The following is a 7265-nucleotide window of genomic DNA, read 5'->3' as shown; positions in this document are numbered from 1 at the left end:
CATAGCAATTACCTAGGAAGCATTGTGGGTTCAGTTCCAAACACTGCAGTAAAGTGAATACTATAGCAATAAAGTGAGCTCTAATCTTCTTGCTGGTGGAGGGCCTTGCCTTCAATTAGTAAAAACGCAGTATCTGTGAAGCTTAGTGAAGCACAATAAAATGAGGTATTATTAGTATTGATATTGATATTGGGAAGACAAGGAAACTCTATCAAAGTCAACTGGAGTTCGGTACTTCAGTTCTCAGCTCTAAACTGTTGTGAATTTGATCCCCTCATGTTGAGATAGCACTTTTTTTTATGAGTTGGAAAGTGCTTATAAACTTCTCTGCGATGTAATTATGTTGTTGCCATCTCTGAGTTCCGATGAGATCATTAAGTGGGTAGTTTGTTTCTCCACCAACAAAACATTTGTGTGACCAGATTAAGTTAACAGGGCAGGCTCAGGGCACCAATGGCTGGATGTTGTAACTAGGAATCTATAAATAAAAACAAACGAGGAGGAGATAAAAGGCATGCTTAGAGTGCCCTTTTCAAGGCTTGAGATAATGGGAATGTTGGTCAATATGTGAGCCACAATATTGCATTATGCTTCCATTTTATTTTCACTTGCTTATTGAACCTAGCTCTAAGCCAGATGGGAAAGTGAATTTTCTAATGAGTGATATGAAATATTTATCAAAGCTGAAATATAATGCAAGTTTTGATCATAAGCCAAACAGTTGAAGTGTGTTGTCTCTTCTTTAAAGAAATACATAGAGCTTTAAGGGCATATTATATTCATTGCTGGATATTAATATTGGAAGAATTGGCTATTGCCATAGAATTTATTTCCAAAATGTTTGCTTAAACTGATGTGCATCTGAGCTGCTGACCTCCATAGAAGACCTGCACTCCCCTGGCCGGCACGGCTCGATGGGTTGGCACATTTCACATATGCCCAAGGGTCGTGGGCTCCATTCCCCATCAGGGCACAAACCTAGGTTGATGTTCCATCCTGGTCAGGGTGCCAACTGCTGTTTCTCTCCCCTCCCTTCCTCCTCCTCTTTCTTCCTCTCTTTAAAAATCAATTTTCAAAATGATTGGCACCAAATGTTAAGCTTTCTGTGTTATAGTGCATCCATGGATATGAATGTCAAGTTTATGTATGCTTTAAATCTCCACTGTAAATCATCTTGCAAAATAGTGGAGTTCTTTATGGAATGGGTTATCCATGGTAGCTAGCATTTATCAGGCACTAGCATGTACAGAGCACTGTAACATTGGGGCTCTCAGGTTATTTTGAAACAACCCTCTGAGAGTTTATATTCATTTTGCAGAGCAGGAACCTTGAGCTCTGTTTGCAAGAGTTGTCTGGGTTCCCCACTCCCAGGCAGGAGCAAAGCTTGGGACGCACACACTGCTTTTCCGGCAAAGGCCTCTGGCCTCTCTAGTCTGCACAGCTGTCTCCATCCATAAATGTGGTTGGTCACTTATGTTTAATAAGTTCGTGATGTCCTTATGAAAAGCATATTAGTGTCTATTTTAGTTTCATTTCGTCCGCAAGATGTAAATGACTAAGTCTTAGTAACAGAACTGTGAGATTACCAATGTGTGATAGAATTACATCATTGTGATCTAAGGTCATACACACGCATCCATCTTTTGGTGTTTTGTCTTTTATCTTTTATCCCTCTATTGGCCAGGCTGTAGTTTTTCCACAATTTGAGCATGAGGATCCCTAGGCTTATACTATTAATAGGCTTTTGAAACAGTTAATTTTAAGCCAATGAGGTCATAAAGTTCAAAGTGGCTGTATTATATTCTAAATGTTTCCTTTTAATAATTATATTCCTATTAATGGAATTAGTCGTTTGTGAACAAAATATAACTCTTCGTTTTTTAAATGAATAAATTACATTAGTATTTATGATAATATGAATTTAATATCCATTCATATGAGGACCAAAACAATATTGTAAAATAAGCCCTCTTTTTTTCAGAAAAGGAAACAATCACACACACACACACACACACACACACACACACACACACATTTCTTCCAATGTATTTTCTAGGCATGTATCAAATTTTCATTCAGAGCTATGTAATGCCATGGAAAGGAACCTAGCTCTTTAGGCAGAATTCTGTAAACAAAGTATATTTACATAAATTATTTTGATATATTTATTTGCTAAAAAAATTGTTCCACATATCAGAATTTTTAAATGCATTTGAATCTTTATTCTACAACACAAGCAACATAAATACAATATCTTTTAAAATATTTCTCTTTAGAATTTTCATTTTCACCTCAGATAAAATGTACACAAAATACACTTGCAAGCTTGCTTATAGAGACCTGTTAAACAATAGATTATATCAAATCAAACAGTTATATCAACATATAAAGGAGGGTGTCTTTCAATTTTTTTTTTAAATAAATGTGAACAAACTGACAAGAAGGCAAAACAAAAAAATGTACTTCCTTGACAAGTCCTTTGAAGTAAACAAAATGCTTCAAGGCTCCTGGTGAATAGAGTTGCAATGATGAATTTTGCATTTTGTAGATGAAATGGTACACTGACTCAAGTCATTATGGCTATACCAAGCTTCATTTATTTATAATTTTCAGTGAAAACAACTCGACTCTTTGGCATCATACAAGAAAGGATAAAAGGATCCTTACCACCCATTGGCTTTGTTTAAAGTGGGGAAATGGTCGTAGGGGTACTGTTTATAATGTAATTCACTTTTATTCCTTTAGAAAAGCATAAAAATAATCTTGAATAATAGTCGTTTGGCATGACTAGGGCAATATTTATTTTTAGTTTCCTACCCCCACCCACCCACCAAAAAAAAGAAAAAATCAAGAGACATAAACAAAACCAGTCTTTCCCTCTAGGCACCTCCTCCTGCCCCTATCCCGCCTTACCCGTATATTCTATCACCTGGTTTCAATTGCGGTGAAACCAGAATATCAAAAGCATTCCTCTTTGTACCATTTTGCCTATTAGTGGGGAACTTATTTTTATTAGAGAGAACCACTTCCAACAAAAGCCAAAAGAAAGAACAGAGGGAGGAATACAGACTCGCTTGCACATATCGTGAGGTAGCCATGGATGACCATGGGCAGGTGGTAGTGTCAGAGTCCGGAGCTTCCCTAACTTGAAGAGAAAACCTATCTTATGTGGTAGTTCAGAAGATCTCCTCCTCCCCTTTTTTGGGCACCAGTTGGTAAAATAAATTGAAAACAAATTATTCCTAGAGATTAATTTTAAAATTTAATCTGAAAATAAATTATTAAAGTATTAAATGCATCATTTGCAGAAAAGGTTATAGAAAACAAAAGTAAAAAAACAAAACAAAACTTTATTTCCATCCACAGAGGCAAGGATTTGAATCCTTGATACCATTAAAACTTTGATGTATCAATATAATACTTTTGGACCGCATTAATTCTAGAAAATATAGTCATTACTTTCTATTCATACAAAAGGATGAAGCAATTTAAATGAAATCAGGGTATTTGAGATGTTTTTAGGGAAACATTATAAAATCAATAAGAATTATGTGTAATTAAAATAGCTCACACATAGATGATAATTTCAAGGTACTTGTTTTCTCTTGAATTATTCCTATTCCCTCTGTGTTCCTTCTTTCATATACAAAAAATTTCCAAGGCTAATTAATGGAATAAAGACTTAAGAACTAAACTAAGGCCCAGCTATCTTTGAGTTAACATGACATCACTGTCATGCACTGATGCGTTTTTACATTTCTTCCATCATTTGAAAAATGAGATATGAATACAGCCTCTATTGTGCAGATATGAGTGCAAACCCAACATATTTACTGAGACATCTTTAAAACAGGCACATATACTGCTCAAATGGGAGGTGGTTATGTTTGCAAATTTCCATGAAGCCATTTGGTAGACTGTTTGCAGGTCTACAGGAAATTAAAATATTAATTTACACCAGCACGTGAAAAATGAAGGCACATCAAGTAGTGTAATGTCATCTTGAAGTGCTGACATTTTGGTGACTAATGAGAGATAAAACTACTGGCAAGCAAGCAACTACTCAAAAACATCTGGAAGCCAGGAGCCAAGGTTATAAAGGAGTGGACATAAAAACATTTCATTAAAACTGTATAGACAGAATAAAAACACAAACACCATATACTTTTAAACTTAAAATCACCTCAGTACAAGTCAAAGGTCCAGCAAGATACGAACGATCATCCACAGAATCAATGTTTCTAACTATAAAGACGAGAAGCTTATACTGGTCTCACTGTTCCATAGAACTTATACATTCATTGTCTTCTAGCTTGTAAAAAAAAAAAAAAAACAAAACCACAAAACAATTGTTGGTATAATAAACCATGGAAACAAAAGATTGAGCAGGAATGCTGTGGAGCAGGGGTGGGGAAACTTTTTTTCTGTCAATGACCATTTGGATCATCATTCTCAGGCGAGACAAAATTATCAACTTAAAAATTAGCTTGCTGTATTTGGTCAAACACTCAACTTACCCATAATGCCTTGGCAGGACCAGACCAAATGACTTCTGGGGCCTCCTACGGCCCAAGGCTGAGACATTCTCCACCCCTGCTGTACAGAATCCAATCCCAAGTTGTTTGCCAAGGTTAAGTTCAGTTTTTCTCTAGTGCTTGATAAGTCAAGCTGATCTTAAAGATAAGAATTGGAAATTTTTTCAAGATAGTGGTTCTCAAAGTGTGGTCCCCAGACCAGCAGCATTGACCTCCTCTAGGAACTTGTTAGAAATGCAGATTTCCAGCCCTACTTGAGCAGAACGTTTGGGCCTGGCAGTCTGTATTTTCACCAGCCCTCCAGGTGGTTCTGATGTGTGCCATTGTCTGAGAACCACTATTCTAAAGTCAGACGACACTAGACAACCATGACTCAAACCTTCAGGAGAGGAATGACAGTACAAATAATTCCTGGTGGTTGAACAGGCTGGAAGGACCATAACTGGATGAGATTCACCAGCAGTCAACTGCAGCTTAATCACAAAGACGTTCAACCAGTCTTTCCTCCCTGGAACCCCCTTGCATTAGTACACAAAGAGGAATGTTTTGCATGGTGCCAGTGGTGTGAGAGTGGCTTTTCTTCAGTTACTAGTGGTGCCACTGTTTATAAAGAAATCGAGCATTGCTTTCAACTGAGTTTCTCTTAAACCAGTGGTTGGCAAACTGCAGTTCTCAAGCCAATGTGGCTCTTTGGTCCCTTGAGTTTTTATCAAAGGCCAGCTTAGGAGTATCCTATTTAAGTTAATAGCAATGTACCTACCTATATAGTTTAAAAATTTTGGCTCTCAAAAGAAAATTCAATCGTTGTACTGTTGATATTTGGCTCTGCTGACTAATGAGTTTGCTGACCACTGTCTTAAACCATCCCAGGAGATAATTTTTTTTTTCTTTTTTGGCCTGTCTTCCCTGAATAATTGTGTTTTGGAAATCTATATGGTATTCTAGTCCAAAACTTTAATTATTAGTTACTTCCACAGCAAACATGAACATTACAATACAAGCACAGGAAGATCTCACAGTTTTCTAGATTGGTCCACTAATGAATGAGGGAACACAGCTTGTTTTCTTGTTTTGTTTCTGATGAAGCATAATTATAAATGAATGCTTTACTAGTTTCATAAACCTTGCCTAAGAGAAGCTCATATTTCAAATAAAAAGTGCTTAAAATAGTCTTGTATTTTAAGGCCACTCTAAAGCTCATTGGAATCACCTATGTGGAAGCCAAGCACATGTAAATTCTGAATTTGTTTTTTGCTGACAAAATAATTGGAATATTTAGGTTTATGGCACATGGTTACTATGGATATTGACCTCATGCCCTCAGTACCTGGATCTTCAAACACTTTTGTCTAACCAGTACTTTTTTGTTAGAGTGCACATTTGAAAGTGGTTATTTATTTTGTATATTCCCGAACTTAGATGAAGACCTTACAGATTTAGTACAATTATAATACTTCCAGGGAAGCAAGCAGAGGCACTGTTGGCTATGGTCATTAAAAAAGGCTCACAATCTGTGCATGTTCCAGACGCAGACTGCCATGGATTTCCTGCATAACAGCTGGCCATGAACAAGATTATTCCATCATTTCCACCTAATTGGCAAATTTTCTAAATTACCACTGAATGTCTGCTTTAAGATGGAGGTTTAGATTTTATTTCTGAACATTCAAAATGTTGTGTTATTACTCTTTCTGTATAAACCAGTAAACATGATCCTTTTCTTTTTTAACCCTATTTAAAATTCCCCATAAAATTATGGATCCGGGACATCCATTAAGTATTTTTAATGCATTTTAACTGTAATTCCTTGGGACACTAAGATGTTTACTTGGTGCATTTAGAGAATGGTACAGTATAGAGAGCGCTTTTGCAACCAACTTTGCCATGGTTATCTTGGGCAAATTTCTTAACCTCTCTGGGTCTCTTCCTCAGCTAAAAAATGAGGAAAATACCTGTTTCACAAGGTTACTGTGAAAATAAAATATGGTAATGTAGGTAAATGTTCCTTGGCAGTAGCACTCAACAAATCTCACCTCCTCCTGCTGTTTGTAACTTTCTTGCTGTGGTTACCTTTGCTTTGTTCAGTTTGAAGGGACAGACATGAGTGAGCTTCCTTTCTGAGAAGCAGTATTGTGATGTATTTGAGGGAAGTCAAAGTTATATATTATGTAATTGCATATCATTCTCAACTGACTTGTATAAGCTTTCCCCTTAAAACAAGAGCAAAATACTCAGTGATGTTGTTACAAAAAGTTTCCATTTAAAGGTACTTTTGAATTCTACCATTCTGTCACATCTGATTGAAAATACTTTAATTTGAATGTTGTGCATCAGCCATGGCTGGTCATGATATAGCATTCAGTGGTAAAAGGTGCCTAGTTTTGTGTTGATGGAAAAGGCTAGAGAATAACTTTAAAGGAGAGAAAGAACAAGATGATAGAGAGAGGCAGCCTAAGCATCTTTCAAAACTGATCAGGAGAGGCAAGAACTAGGAGATCCTTCATCAAATCTGTGCCCTCCCGGCAAGGAGAAATCTGATGACTCTGATATGCTTGGCTGAGCTGTCCAGTCAGGAATTCTTTTACACTTTGTTTTTCAGGTGTTCATGATGTGCACTTTACCAAAATATGAGAAAAAGAGAGTAACTCTCATCCTTAGGGTCACACACATTTAATAATAAAAAATATCGGCAACTAAAAGTAACATGCAAAATCTTATTCTACTTAGATC

This window comes from Pipistrellus kuhlii, unplaced genomic scaffold (genome assembly GCF_014108245.1).
Source record: "Pipistrellus kuhlii isolate mPipKuh1 unplaced genomic scaffold, mPipKuh1.p scaffold_m20_p_5, whole genome shotgun sequence".
NCBI lineage: Eukaryota > Metazoa > Chordata > Mammalia > Chiroptera > Vespertilionidae > Pipistrellus > Pipistrellus kuhlii.
This window is presented reverse-complemented; position numbering follows the sequence as displayed.